Raw genomic sequence first — 15,468 nt, 5'->3', positions numbered from 1 at the left:
TGAGCCACTCCTCACTCACCTTGCTTATTGCTGAGATCTGGATTGCCCTATGTGGACTTCCCCACTGGAAGCTATTCATTCTTCCACTTTCCATGCACCATGGTGCTGGGAAAGGAGTTGACATTTTCTTGGATCTCCTCTTATGTTTACAGACATTACACTTTCACCCTAGTTAAAAATTGCAATGTGTTTTGAGTTTTATTCTATCTGGCTATATGATCCACTGTCTTTTCTATATCACTGTCATCTACTAGCCTTCCAGGCACTGTGGTTGGTTTATTGAAGGCTTTGGCACCTGATTCATTACCTTTCTCTCCATCTCAACTCCTGCCATCATCATCCTAGGACATTTCAATGACAAGAATTGGACCATCCACCATCCTAGTCTCATAACTCTGGTACTCCTTCTTTCTGGAGACCATTACCTTGCCTCAATTTCAGTCACATACTCAACCCCCAGAAGAGTTTCCTTTTTGAAGCCTTCATGTCCCTTCTTGTAGCCTCATGCCTTTGTCGGACCCTTAATTTTCTCTCCATCAGTTGGCCCTCTCCCAACTTTTATTCTTTTATTTTCCTTTTTGGGGTCCATGGTTGATTACCCTTTCCTTCTCTGCAACTCTCTGAACACTTACCACTCTCCTTGAGTTCCATACATAACCCTGCAAACCACACTCTACATTCCTAGCAGAATGTCATGTCTCATACTGCACTGACGAAATTGATCCTTCTAGTCTTGATCCATCTCTCTCAACGTTCAGCAGCTTCCCATCCATTGCTTCTTTTTCTCTCTACCTCAGAGGATTGTATCCTTGATGCCACTTTATCTCCCTGCACCTTGCTCTGCAGTCATCAACTCTCTATGAAACCTTTTCCCTTCTATGAAATCCTTTCCCTCGGGATATAAAAATGGTCACATTTTTCCTATCCAAACAAACAAACAAACAAACAAACAAACAAACAAACCATAATTGCTTCTACCCCATGTTTACCTCTAACTCAGTAACATCTTATTCAGTTATCTCAAAAGAGTTGCCTATACTCACTGCCTCCAGTTTCCCATCTTCCATTCACTCCCCATCCTGTTTCAGTCTGGCTTCTTGCCCCTGTCATTCCACTGAAACAGCTGTTCACTAAACTTAACACTAAGTTTCAGATTGCTAAATCCAGTATGTGTCTTTCTAGTATTTATCCTACTGAGAACTACTTTCCAATATTTAATATTGTTAATCATTCTTTTCCTTCTTGAGACTCTGGATTTCCTTGCATCCAGAGTATGCATCCTTCCAGTTTTCATAGTGGCTGAAAATTCTGTCTCTGGTTCTTCATGGCTCCTCTTCCTCTTACATATTGGAAATTGTGGAATTGTCCACTGTCTCACACTCTCCCTAAATGATCTCTTTCACGCTTATGACTTCTATTAACACCTGTAAGTTCACTAAGCCCTAAGTATTCTTTTCCATTCATACCTTCCCTGAGTCAGGAATTCAACTATCTTCTCGATAGCTCTAGGTGACCTGTCATACCTAGCATGCCCCCAAACCAGCTCCTTCTCCTAAATTCTACAATTCACTCATCCTTGCCTAGGCACCTGGTTAAAACTTGGAAAACACCCTTACCATCTCTTTCTCCTTTGTCAGCCACATCATATCCGTGGACATATCCTGCCAAATTAAAGCTTCCCCTTTTGCTGTCTCCTGGATTGGTGCAATGGCCTTCATGCAAGGTTCCCTGCTTCCATCTTGTTCCCTTCTGGTCTATTCTCATGCCATAGTCAGCACCATCTAATGAAATATGAATCTGACCAGGCAAGCCCGCCCATGCTTAAAGCATTAAAATAAGCAGGATGTCCAGGGGAATGTCCGAGCTCTTCCCATACGAAGGCTTTCTTGATCGAACATCCGCAGATGTCTTCAGCTCCACTGATCAGCCCTCCCTCCATGATCCTTTTTGCCTCAGTAGCAGTTCACTACTCAGAGTCCATACCTGACACCATCCCAACCAGGCAGGCCTTTGCTTGTGTTCTTCCCTTGCCTGGAATTCCTCATTATTCTCAACCTCTCCTTTGCCTGGCTGAGCTGCATTTATTCTTTAAGACTCAGCTCACAAGTCCTTCCTGAGCCCTTGGCTAATACATGAGCCTTTCCTCAGAGCTTCCAGAACACCTTGTGCACACCTCCATCAAGTTGCTTTATACCACCTTCTATGTATATCCTTCCACTACAATGTAAGCTTCTTGAAGACTCTTTGAGCCTTCTGTCCCTTTTGCCCAATCCAGGGCCAGGTATCTAGAAGATGCTTGGAAAAAGCTTTGGGTGTGGAATTAAGAGCCAGGGTTCAAATCCTTTCTTTTTCCATCCATTTTCCCTGTGACAGGTATAGGTCACTTTCCTTGTCTGAGCCATGCTTCCTTATCTACAATTATTCTATTTACCTTTCAAGAAAACATAAATATTCCTTGTAAACTGCAAAGTACTATGAAAATGTTTTATTACATAGGATATGCAGAAACACACAGAGGGAAAAAAAGATCTATCACAACATTATGGATCCTGTACAAATTTTAATGAGACTTCATATTCATTCAAAAATCTGCATAAGCATTTTTATATCAGTATGGTGCTCTGTAAAGTGCAGCAAGGGGTTATTTCTTTGTTTTAAAAACCTAGCCAATATGCCCAGGGCATGAGAGCTGCACTTGTGAAAATAATCAGCTGATGTTACTTAATAGCCGTGACAAGAGCACTAATCCAGTTTCCACATTAGAAGCACACGAATCTACAGAGAATCTTCAGGAATTTATGGCGGTTCATCTTCTTCCCCTGGTGCCTTTGGACTGCCCCTTCTACCCAGCTCTTCCAGCGGGGACATTTTACATACCTCTCAGTTCTGTGTGAAAATCAGGCCATGGAGAGGGGAGAATTCAGATAAGATTTCACAAACCAACCCAATTTACCTTAAGTGAACACACGTCATTCATCTAATTCTTTCTCTATTGCCTGGCAAGAAAGGAGGAAAAGCAGTTCTACTCTGAAGGGACAACTCCCAGTTCAGATAAGTGGAATTAGAAATAAATGAACAAGCAATGAATGGGAGTGACCTGCTTTAACGAGTCAAATCTTTATAGAAAATTGGAGCCAGAAAACTCCTAGTCCCAGGTTGTACAACAGAACACTCCAAGGAACTAAAAGCATGGTGTGAAAGGAGCACGCGCATTTCCTCTTCATGGGGAGGAGGGTGCAGTGCAAGTGCTCCCAGAACAGGAGCAGTTGTGGGGGGAGGGCAGAGGCCCACACCTGGGTTTTGGATGACCTTTGGCAGGTTATTTTATCTTTTTGGACCTGATGTCACATGGGGATTAATCAAAAAACATGTCTCATAAAGTGGTTGAGAGAGAGAGAGAGAGAAAAAAAACACCCAGCCTATATTCAATAAATAGTGGATATTATTTTAATCAAAGTTAAATTTGAAGAAAAGTGAAAATTTCGGGGAACTAAAAAAATTATTATAAAGATATGCTGGGGCAGATTATGCAGCTCTTGAATTCCAGTTTACAAAGTCTAGATTTTGTTTAGACAAGGGGGAGCCTCTGAAGGTTTTGAGCAGGAGTGTGACACAATGACAGATGTGCTTTTTGAAGTTGATCTGGAAGTGCTGTGTGGAGGGAGCTTAAAGGGAAATATCAGGAGGCAGGAGAGCCAGCTGGGAAGCTATCATTTGGTCCAGTGAGACCTGAGGATGTCTGACCTAGGGCAGTGGTAATGGGGTTGAAGAAGAGGGATGTTATTGGGATAGAACTGGTAAGAGGTTGTTAAAGATGGTTTCTGTGTGTTTTTACCTTTGTGGCCGGGAGGATGGTAGTGCTTATTATTTCTTCAAGGGAGAGACAACCGTCATTTGGGCATGATAAGTCTCTAACTAAGCATTCTGTCTGTGATCAAATTCTGGTATACTTCACTGGACTGTTGGTTCTTATATCAAAAGAATTTATGTCTAATTTTTTTTTAAAAATGCGATCAGTAAGAATGTAGGATTCACCAATAAGAAACACCCCCCACAGTAGACCTAGCTGGAATGCATCTCTTCTATTAAGTGACTCCTTAAGACTTCCCAGCCCACTGCAGTGCTACCCAGGTTAACCACATTTGTTTGCTGTTAGGAAGATGTTTGAATGCAGGCAAGATCCTGTGCCAACTCCTCTGGCTCTTCTTCCGAGAGTGTTTGTGTTCTACTCCCCACCCAAACTGGCTGAAAACATGAGCAAATCTGATCCTAGTACAACCATGTTGAACACTCTATTCCTTCATTCTCCTTATCAAAGAACTCAGCCTGGCCGCAGAGGCACAGCCTCCCCAGGGAAAGCCATGCTGAGACCTAGTATCACATCCACCTTATCTATGTTGTACTATTCTGTCCTTCTTTAAACTCCGCATCTGTTGTCCTGATACCGAGGTGAGGCTTAATGGTCTGTAATCCCCAGGTTCCCAGGGATGCCTCTGAAAAAGATTGAGCCCCACATTAACAACTTCTCAGTTTTTGGCAACAGTGTCTTTTGTAACCCCATTTCTCTGGTGACCATTTCATACTTCACATCTATCCATACTCCAGACAAGTGGGTGAGGGTCCCACTGTCCTTGCTGGTCATATCCAGCTGGTCATATCCAGCTCCCAAGGGTATATATATATATATATATATATATATATATATATATATATATATATATTTTATTTATTTTTGAGAGAGAGAGAGAGAGCAAGCAGTGGAGGGGCAGAGAAAGAAGGGGTCACAAAACCTGAAGCAGGCTCCAGACTCTGAGCTGTCAGCACAGAGCCTGACATGGGGCTCAAACTCACACCCTGTGAGGTCATGACCTGAGCTGAAGTCAGACACTTAACCGACTGAGCCACCCAGGCACCCCACCCAAAGATACATTTTTTGAAAGAGACTTTGATGTATTAATTTATTTTAAAATGTGTATTTAGGTTTATTGTATGCAAATTATTGAATAGACAGCTCTGGGGGCCTCTTCAAGATGAAAGAGACATATAGTCTTTGTTTTCAAATGAGGTTGGAATCCAGTGGGGAGATTGATATATACACAAATGAGACCAGTGAGGCTGTGTAGGGGTGGGCTTGAGGAGGAGGAGGGTGGAGAGCTAAGCAGGAGTTAAATCTGTGTCTTCTTAGCTACACGACTTAACTTTTATATTGAGGATAGGGTACTTATAAAACCCTTTCTCTGCAGAATGGCTGATGGTAGGATCCAAGAAGGCTCTGGCAAGAGGTGGAGGGCCCATCTCAGTGCCATCTCTGAGGCCTATTAAATGTAGAGTGTCCATTTTGGCCAGAAGTGGGGCCCAGAGTTGTGGTTGAAGGGGCCATTTTGTTTATGTGAAAACAGAAAATACATAAAAAAGTAGCCAAAATACCATCTTTAATGATATAAAAAGGATATCAAGACAGTGTGCTGCATAAGTAATTATGGTTTTGGTTTAAATCTAGAACTCAAGCAAGGCTTCTGCTAATTAGTTAATTAATTTTTTGCACTTTGATTGTTTTCAGACTAAGGACCTCATTAACACAGCCTCTAATGGAAGGCACATTTTATGTAGCATTCCATGTGTGCAGAAATCATACGAATTTATTGCACATGTAGTTTATATTTTTCCATTTGATCCGCATACCAGCCCTGTAAACAGCACTTGTCTTAGTTCAAAAAAAAATTGTGGGACTTGCTTCAGTTTCTCCCTAACCAGAGAATAATTTTCTGGAAGTCAAGGAGCACCTTGTGTCTCCAAGGCCAGAAAAGAACTGAACTGGAGAGTCTGAGATAGAGCTGTGGCAAAACCTTACAAGTTTCCTCAGTTCTGTGCTTTTATTAAAGAACAGAATAACAGCCAATGTTGGGTAACCTGGATCAGCTGGGACCACATCCAAAGGAACATCTTTAATGCTGGAGACATTGCTGGAACCCTAAGGTGCTGAGGGCAGGTTTCAGCAAGATCAGAAATTCAGGAATTGTTGGGTTAACACAAAAGGATAAAGACTTAAGTCCACAGGTCCAGGGCTAGTAAGAAACGAAGCCAAGGTAGGGTCAATGGATTCATAGCTATGAGACCACAGATGTGTGCTCTTCTTTCAAAGGATGTCTTCAGCCTCACCTGCTTTTATCTTTAGATTTCTATTGCCTCTCTCGTTGTCCTAATGGGCAAGGATGCAGGGACCTTATGGTGGCCTCAAGCAGTTAAAACATACCTCCATCTCTAAAGCAGAGACACACCTTTATCATTGTCCATGTCCTTAGTTAAGCCGCGGCTTGATCCTTTAGTGGGACTTGAGGTTCTGTGATAGGGACAATATCCACAGCAATCCTGGTATACTGTATTTCCAAGGTGGCAGTGTGGATTATAATAGAAACATTCTCTTGGGAAGAGTTTTTCTTCTCCAAGGCAGGGTCAGAAAATGTGGCCTCCTATTAATTAAATTTAAGGATGCTAATGTAACACTTAGGGGACACTGGTTTTTAAATCATAGAATGAGACAAAGCAGCGGTACATGAAGCCTGTGATAATCATGGAGTATGATTATCACTCTAATATTTTGGCTTAGGACCCAGGACCCAGGAGAACATAAATTCTGTCTCTGCTTAACCTCTTCTTTTCTTTACGTATTTACAAGTATATGCATTAACAAAGAACAGAGGCAAAGAAAGTTACATTCACATTTTATTGTCCACTGGAATTGAGACCCAGTCCAGCACAGAGAACTTTGGCAGGCTGGGCTGGAGTTATGGAGAACTCAAAAGCTTTAGCCAAGGGTCAATTTAACATGCTCGTTAACACAAGGGCAAAAATACACAGAGAAAAAGAGACTCATCTAGGTGCCAATTTGGCTTAAACTGCCCAGGCGGTAGCCTCAGGACTACTGTTGTTAAATTTATCAGTTTTTTATTTTATGTTTAATGCCTTTTGTGTCCTGAGTAAAAATTCTTTGTCAACTTCAAAGTCTCAAAGATTTCTCTTATGTTTTCCTCTAGGGGTTTTATAGTTTTAGTTTTCTGTTTTGTTCAATAGTCTATGTCAGGTTAATTTTTGTGTATGATGTGAGGTAAGGTTAAGTTCACCTTTTCCCATGCAGATATCCAGTGATTCCTGCAACATTTATTGAAGACTGCCCTTTCCTCATTGAATAACTTTGTCACCTTTGTTGAAAATATATGTGTGAATTCTCTAATCTGCTTCGTTGATCCATTTGTCTATCCTTATACCAATACCACACTGTCTTGATTACTATAATTTATACTAAGTCTTGAAGTCAGGTAAGTCCTCCAACTTTTTGCTCCTTTTTCAAAATTGTTTTGGATGTTCTCAATCATTTGCAATTCCATATATATTTTAGAATCAGTGTGTCAATTTCTACCAAAAAAGACTGCGGGGGTTTTGATAGGGATAACATTGAATCTATAAATAAATTTATATCTTAACAATATTGAGATTCAATCTATAAATAAATTTATATCTTAACAATATTGAGACTTGAAATTCATGAACATATGTGTATCTCTTTCTTTTTTTATATCTTTCAATTTATTTAGTTATTCTCAATTTATCACAGCAACATTTTGTAGTTTACAGTGTACAGGTCTTGCATATATGTGTTAAACATATTCCTAAATGTTTTGTTTTTTATGTTACTGTAATTGGTACTGTTTCTTTGATTTCATTTTCTAATTTTTCACAGATAGTCTATGAAAATGTAATTTATTTTATATAATTACCTTGTAACCTGTGACTTTGCTAAATTCACCTATTAGTTCTTGTTTTATGTAGATTTCTTAGGATTTTCTGCATGTATAATTATGTTTTATTTCACATGACTTTTTTTTTTTAATTTTACATGCCTGTTAAAAACAGTGATACTGTCTGCTTGAAATAGTGGCTCACTTTTTGTCTTGGGAACTGACCAATACAATCACTATTTCCTCATCTTTGGCAGAGTCATGGAAGACACTGTCCATCGATGACGCCATGTTGATTATACAGAAATCAGTAACCAGCAGTCACTGGAAGACTTCCCTGACTGAGTAGGATAGGAAAGAGGTTGATAAATGCCTCTTGGTATTCCTTCTTAAGAAAGAGGTAGATGGAATGGGAGAAAAAAGGTCAGAGAAAACCAAGGAGTAAAGGATTTCAAAGGACCATGAGTTGGGCCAGTCATCCAATCAGGAAAGGACTGACTTTTTGGAGCAGGTATCTGGGCTGTGGCAGAGTCTGCTAAGATATCCCACTCTTAACGAATCATTTGTGTGGGCAAATGTTATCAATATCTCCAGGGATTCTAATATGCTCAACAGGACACTGCAGTCCTGGCATGGGTACTGGCATGGCTTTCCTCTGTGTTTCCTTGGGTCATTATTTGGAAGATGACTTAGAAGAAATAAGGTTATCTGGGAAGTTAATGGCTGCCAAAGTCACATGTCTAAGAATGGAATTTGCATTTGGAGATCAAGGTGTTAGAAACTGAAATTATGAGCTCCTAGGTAAGACACTAATTTAAGTATCTAGAATTTAAGACACTGGAATTTTGAGAAAAACAAAAACTTTGGAGTTAGACAAACCAGGGTTTAAATCTCAGTTCTGAGGGATGTTCTCCATTTTCCTCCAGACCCACTTTCCGCCATTCTTCATCTTGTTCTGTGTGCTGAGGGCTGATCTAAGATGTGCTCTCTTGCATCCTGTTGGGTTTAGGCAATGGGAGGCATAGGCAGGTAATCAGAGGTGAGAAGGGAGGTCAGGATATTTATTTTCCCAGCTCCCTCTCAGTTGGATTGCAGTTTGGCCATGGCTTCTCCTGACAGTTGGCCCTTTCCTACAGCTTTCTCTCCAGGTTCAAGTAACCACTGGCTTTTCTTGCCCCTTCATGCCCAAGGATAATAAAAGCTTTCTGCTGTTTCTATTAATGGGCCCCTTTATACCTCTTGCAGGTTTTCTGTAACTCTGAATACCTTACAGTGTCCCCTTCATTCAACTTTCTTCAGTCATCTCTTTTGAGGATGTCATCTGGACCCTGTTAGACCAGCCCATCTGCCTACTAGCTTTGGAATTTTGAGCAAGTTATTTCTGTAATTGAGTCTCAGTTTTTTCATCTATGAAGTGGAAATAAAGATATCCCTTGCAAATATGAGGGATAATAGATGTGAACAGCTCATAGTAACTACCCAATAAGTGGTACTTATCATCATCATTACTAGTAACTATTATCGCATGAGGACTGGCAAGATCATAGTGTCCTCGGTGACTATTTAGAAAAAAATTGTAGAGCTGGTTGCTAGTTATCCAGAAGCATAAGACTGGGGGTGGGGGCAGGGAGAATCTCAGATAATGGAAAGTGAAAACTAGGCAAGGGGTTGGAAAGATTTACTAGTACTGTGAAATAGAATAATTTTGATATTTTCACATAAAGAAGGGAGATACAGCTTTAGAAGTCTCAGACACATGATGGGAGGATCCTAAATATGGTAATGGAGGTGTTCACTTTGTTAGGAAAAAGCAGGTATGGTAGTGCTACATATCACAAGACAAATCCTTGAACAGAAACACATTGATATGTGAGTCAAATCTTGAGAAAGGCAAAAATATAAAAGAAGAGAAGTTATTATTGACATAAGGGCATCCTGAAGATCATCCAGCCAGATGGAAAAAATGAATCCCTGACTCATATTACAGGTCTGGTAAGGAAGCAAGGTGTCTACATATTGTATCTTGATTGTCCCCAGCTTGCTTCTATACCAGCACTTAATACCCACTGCTACTCTGGCTGGCTGTTCCTTTCCCTCCTTCATATCTCAGTTTCTTAGAGGAACCCACAACCAGTTTGGTGGAAACCTCTTTTAGTTCACTCACTGCTGCCTTCTTTGCGGGGCACACATGTCTTTTTGGATGGAGGAGTCAGAGTAGGTTCAAGCAAAAGCTCCCCATCATGGTTCTTGCAACATCTCTCCCCATAGACTCTCAGGCTTTGTCACTGAGTCTAACTAGTCATGCAGAACTGCTCATCTTTGGATGTAATTTATGTCCAAGGGATTCTGCAGGTCCTCTTGCAGTTTACTTTCTGTTGAATGCCCCTACCTTATCATTTCCTCTCCTATGCCATATATATCTGAGTTCTTTTCCCAGGAGGCTTCCTAACTCCCCCAAAATTCAAAGAATAAAGCTGGAAACCAGAAGGTGTCAGACCTAACCAAATTTCAGATTCTGCACAGTTTCTAATAAATCCTTACTTGCCACACGATTTATTTTTTCCCAGCAGGTAGATGAAGTGATGAGATCGTCGCCTGTACTTAATTGTAATAGAAAGAAGAGGAAGCTAGAGAGAAAGAGCTTGCGTGAGCCAAGGGGAAAAAAGAAACCCAGAGAAAAGATTGAGTTAGTTTGAAATTCTAAAATGGTAGATGTCTCAACAGGGGTTGGGAAGGTCCCCATGTGGATATTCTGTCTATGAAATTGCATGCAATTCTGATGACAAAGAAACAGAGGTGGTCTCTAAATAGAAGGAATCCTTTGGCTTCTTAGAGATCTCCATGTGAGCTCAGCTCTTCAAAGGACATTACTGGAAACCAAAGAATGAAAACAAAGAATGGTGAAGATTTGTGCAAATGACGTCAGAAAAGCAAAAGCTCAGGATAAATCCTGACTTGTGAACAATGTTCAGGACATCATAAAAGACACAGAATGCTATTTGGAGCAAGTTGAAGAGTGAACAAGGCAAAAGCAAATGTCTTGGGTAAATGCTTTCAAAGCCATTCTAAAACACTTGGCCTTCGTTTGTTCTGCCAAGGTGAATGACCTTATGAATGGAAAGGGTAGAACAATCAAGGGGGGCGTAAAAAAGATCAGCAAAGTCCAGACTGGTGAAGAGACTGTGAGTGAGCACAAAGCTTCCAGCCTCCTGCCCAGGAACATTGTATTCTAGGGAACTGTGAGACCTTGCAAATGAGATTACTGGGCCACTTCTGGTTATCTCAGAGGAGCTGTGAAAAATGGGGGATGTGTCAGAAGACTGGAATCAGCTAAGAATAGTCATGATTTTCTAAAAGGGGAAAAAGTGGGTTATATACAGGGATTGTAAACTTAAACATTTTACAGAGACCAGAAAATAACTAAAGAGTCAAGTAGGGCAGATAGAGACCCTAGTGAGCTGGAAAAGGAGGCTCCTTCTTAAAAGGGCAGCTGTTACTGAGCTCCAGCTCTGGTGGTAGCCATGCCCAGAATGGTTAAGTTAAATTTTAAAATTTTCAACGTTAAAAAAAAAAATTTAAAAAAAAGGGGCACCTGGGTGGCTCAGTCGGTTAAGTGGCCAACTTCGGCTCAGGTCATGATCTCACGGTCCGTGAGTTCGAGCCCCGCGTCGGGCTCTGTGCTGACAGCTCAGAGTCTGGAGCCCGTTTCAGATTCTGTGTCTCCCTCTCTCTGACCCTCCCTCGTTCATGCTCTGTCTCTCTCTGTCTCAAAAATAAATAAACGTTAAAAAAAAATTTTTTTTTAATAAATAAAATTTTCAAATGGGGATCACAATTTAAATGTTTTTTTTTTTTTTTTAAATATTATACAGGTTGAATTAAATAGGTTTGTAGATGGATAGGGCTAATAGGCCACCAGTATTTGACTTCTCCCCATAGATTTGCCATCTTGTAGCTCAGAAGTTAGGACAGTCTATTAAATGATCACCTGGTAAATATTTTAAAGGACTGATAATCCTTGGGAACTACACGGGTTCACTAAGGACCAATACTGATATGCCACACTCTAACCTCTCTCAGTTCTTAGATTCTGTGGTAGACTTGGTGGTGTGATTTCAGCAAAATGATGACAAGGATAGCCATGTTCTCCTGGGGGACCAGATGGAGAAGTCCAAATGGAATATGAATACTTCTAGGTAGATTCTTAGATGAACTGAAAAACCATGTTCAAAGTTGATGGATTAATAAACCAATATTGACTAATAAGTTGGTAGATTAATAAACCAATATTGACCAATAGGAAAATCTCTATTCTCTTGTCTCTGACCAACTATACTTTTAGAGCCCAGAAATAAGCAAGAATTAGCTTATGGCTTGACTATTGCAGAGTGCAGTGAGAATATCACCTCCTTGATCTTGGCTGTGCGCTTTGTAGCCGAGGGGTCAGCAAACTGACCCAGTTTGTATAACTAAAGTTTTATTGAAACATAGCCACACCCTTTCTTCTACACTTTGTCTCTGATTGATTTTGATAGATAGGGACAGAGTTGAGTAATTGCAACAGAGACTGTATGGCCTGCAAATTCTAAAATATTTACTACCTGTCCCTTCACTAAACAACTTTGCCAACTTTCTGATGTGACAAAACATTATCCTAGTACTCTTAGTGACCTTATTAGACTGTTGACTAATATTAGATTTGTCAATAATGGTCAATAAAAGCCCAATATCTGTTTCATAGGAACTGATATCAAGCTATGTCTTGAATCCTAGATGGAAACAATTGATTTAATGACTAAAACAGCAGAGCTCTAAATTTATTCCTGACAGAATTTTGCTTATTGTTTTATAATTCCTTGCCCAATGTCTTGATAATGCCTTTGGCTTTCTGTCCAATGCATCCCACTTTTGAGGTAGGCTGGGATGGGCTCTCATTGTGAGGTAGGATTCAGAGGCCTGGTCAGAAGCAGATCTAATTTGGGGGCAAGTTCAGCATGAAGACCCAGGAAAAGAGTTAAGAGTCAAGGTCAAAGAAGCCATGCCCATCATTACCCTGATGGACAAAGGCAGAGCAAGAGGTCGGGGGTGAGTAAATGCAGAAACAGGACTAGAAGTGAGCTGAATGTAAGAGTAAAGCCAAGAGAGTTCTGGATTTTGTCTTTTAATGGGGAAAGGGTGTCTCTTCTTTGATGCCTACTACAAGAGTCATTAGATAAATTCAAGAGGGTGGGGCCCCATGATGGGATTAGTATCTTTGTAAGAAGAGGAAAAAACTAGAGCTTACCCTCTTTGCCTTGCGAGGACACTGCAAGAAGGTGGTCATCTGCAAGCCAGGAAGAGGGATTTTACCAGGAAGGTAATCTTATGGCCCCTTAATCTTAGACTTCTCAGCTTCCAGAACTGTGAGAAATAAATCTGTTGCCCAAGCCCCCCAGTCTGTGGTACTTAAGCCCCCCAGTCTGTGGTACTTTGTTATAGCAGCCCGAGCTGACTAAGACAGATGTCATCAATTTTACCCTTTAAAAAAAATTCTGGCTAAAAACGCATAACATAAAATGTGTCATTTTAACCATTTTTAAGTGTATAGTTCAGTAGCATTAAGTTCATTTACGTTGTTGTGCAACAGATCTCCAGATCTTTTCATCTTTCAAAACTGAAACTCTATACCCACTAAACAAGAACTCTCCGTTTCCCCTCAATTTGACTTTTTAAAACAAAAAGTTATCAAAGCAGCTAAGGAGAAACACTACCAGATATTTAAAAGTGTACTTCAAAAGCAAAATAATAAAGAAAAGTAGATGCAATCTGGTATATTTTCACTCCTTGCTAATTAGTATCCTCTTTTCCACTTAATGTCTTCAAAGGGAAAAAAATGTAATTCCTTCTCCCGTTTACCTCCTTGAGCATCGAGAGCTTTGAGGGCCGGGACCCAGGTTTTTGACACTTGGTAGAAAAATCCTGGTTAGTGTTCTTCACAGCTTTGACTGGCCTGTGGAAGAAACCTTGAAGGAGGACATGCCTCCTCTCTGCTGGCATGTCCCAAAGGCTTATTTTTAAAAAACCAATTCCCAGTGCTGCTTTCCTTCTTGCTACTGAAGAAATTCCCTAGGGTTTTAGAATTCCTTCTCTCTAGAGTTCTCTTTTTTCATACTTCTTCCATACAGCTTGACCAAAGCCCAAAGAAATTATAACCACATGCGTTCCACTTTTGTTTTGGTATGAAACATGGTAATTTTCTCTACCCTGATGAGAAAGAGCTTTCCAGTGCCTAAAAATGCATTCTCCAGCTTACTTATTAAATAATTTCCCCCCTAAATGCAACTGTCCTGCAAATGTTAGTGGCAAGTTTTTCTTTAAATACAGATCACTATTTGAAAGTGTCAGGAGTTATTCATCATTATACAACACAATTTTTAAAAAAATGGAAGTATGTTTATATTTTCTGAAAGTACACGATTGTTGTAAAATAATACAAAGGTTAGAATGAAAATGAAAGCCCTCTTGTAGTCACACCCTAAGAGATTACCGATCATGTCTTAAAAAAGAAAACAACAGAATTTAAACAAAATTGCACAAGAGCTTTAACTTATCAGTTCAAAAGAGGCTGTCCTAATCACATCCGAGAGCTGACGTAGAGTGTGGCATCAATACTGAGGTTGTGTGGTCAAGGGTCAGGATTCCACAGTCAGAGAGACCTGGGCTTGACCATGGTCACTACCAACATACTAGCTGTGTACCCTTGAGTAACTCACTTTATTTCTCGAAACCTCTGTTTTCTCATCTTCAATGTAGGAATAGTAATCATCTTTAAAGTAAGGATAGCTACCCCTAGGCTTGGGAGATGATGTGACATAGAACATGTATAGTGCCTAGCACCAGTGCCTGGGACGTCGTAGGTCCTCAGTAACAGTAGTATTATAACTATTAGGTTTTTTAAAATTATCTTTAATGTGCTAAAATACACATGACAAAATTTTAACAGCTTAACAGTTTTGTAAGTTACAGTTCAGTGGTATTAAGAACATTCACATTGTTGAATAACCATCCCCACCATCTACCACTATATTAATTATTAATATGGCTCTAATGCCCTGTCCTGGAAAAAAAAAAAAAAACAAGAGTGAATTTACCTCTCTCCTGTGTGAGGCTGTGTCAGAATAGACTCCTTCCTCGTCTCAAAATCTTTCAAATCTGGTCATATGTTTGTGGCTAGATTTTGAAAACCCCTTCGTATGAGGTGTTCAAGGCATCAGACTGCTTCTAGTGTTATCTGGTGTTCATAGCTGTAGAGTTGGGGGCTCAACAGACCTGCACAGCTACTCTAGGGTGAAATTAATTCCCAGACGCCCTTGCTGACACTTTGCAGTGTCTTCCTCAGCAGACGTTTCTGCCGGCTGCCGGCCCGGGCTCTGCTAATGGAGGTTTATAAAGGCCTTCACAATTCCTATGGTAACCCAGGAGAAAGGCTGTTGCCATGGGGACTAGTCAAGCCTGTATAAACCTTCCATCTCTATCAGACAGATGAGAACGATATGAGAATGAATCTTTCACTAGTTCACCTTCTGAAATTGCTAACAATTATCTCTGTTTTTGGACAAGGGTTCATCATTTCTTTCAGGTGGAAACTCATTCATGTTTTCAGCTTTAAATGAATATTATTTCAAACCTTGCCTGATGATCTTGGTGTCAACCAAAATCACCCAGAGACTGAAATGGCTGGTGATGGAACCAT

At 40.3% G+C, this 15,468-nt stretch overlaps 1 long non-coding RNA gene across 2 annotated transcripts; it reads right to left on the bottom strand.

Moving 5' to 3' along the window:
• Nucleotides 1-7,729: 7,729 nt before the first annotated feature.
• Nucleotides 7,730-15,138, bottom strand: LOC122233011. 2 transcript variants are annotated; one of them, XR_006210409.1, is made up of 5 exons: nucleotides 14,867-15,138; nucleotides 13,632-13,725; nucleotides 13,021-13,059; nucleotides 11,808-11,949; nucleotides 7,730-8,732 (listed from the first exon to the last, which is right to left on the bottom strand). It is a non-coding gene; the product is annotated as an uncharacterized LOC122233011 (long non-coding RNA). The 2 variants fall into 2 exon arrangements; XR_006210410.1 differs by lacking the exon at nucleotides 11,808-11,949.
• Between the last annotated feature and the right edge of the window lie 330 nt (nucleotides 15,139-15,468).

This window comes from Panthera tigris, chromosome D4, assembly GCF_018350195.1.
Source record: "Panthera tigris isolate Pti1 chromosome D4, P.tigris_Pti1_mat1.1, whole genome shotgun sequence".
Lineage (NCBI taxonomy): Eukaryota > Metazoa > Chordata > Mammalia > Carnivora > Felidae > Panthera > Panthera tigris.
The sequence above is the reverse complement of the archived record's forward strand: the minus strand, read 5'-3'. Positions and strand labels throughout refer to the sequence as shown.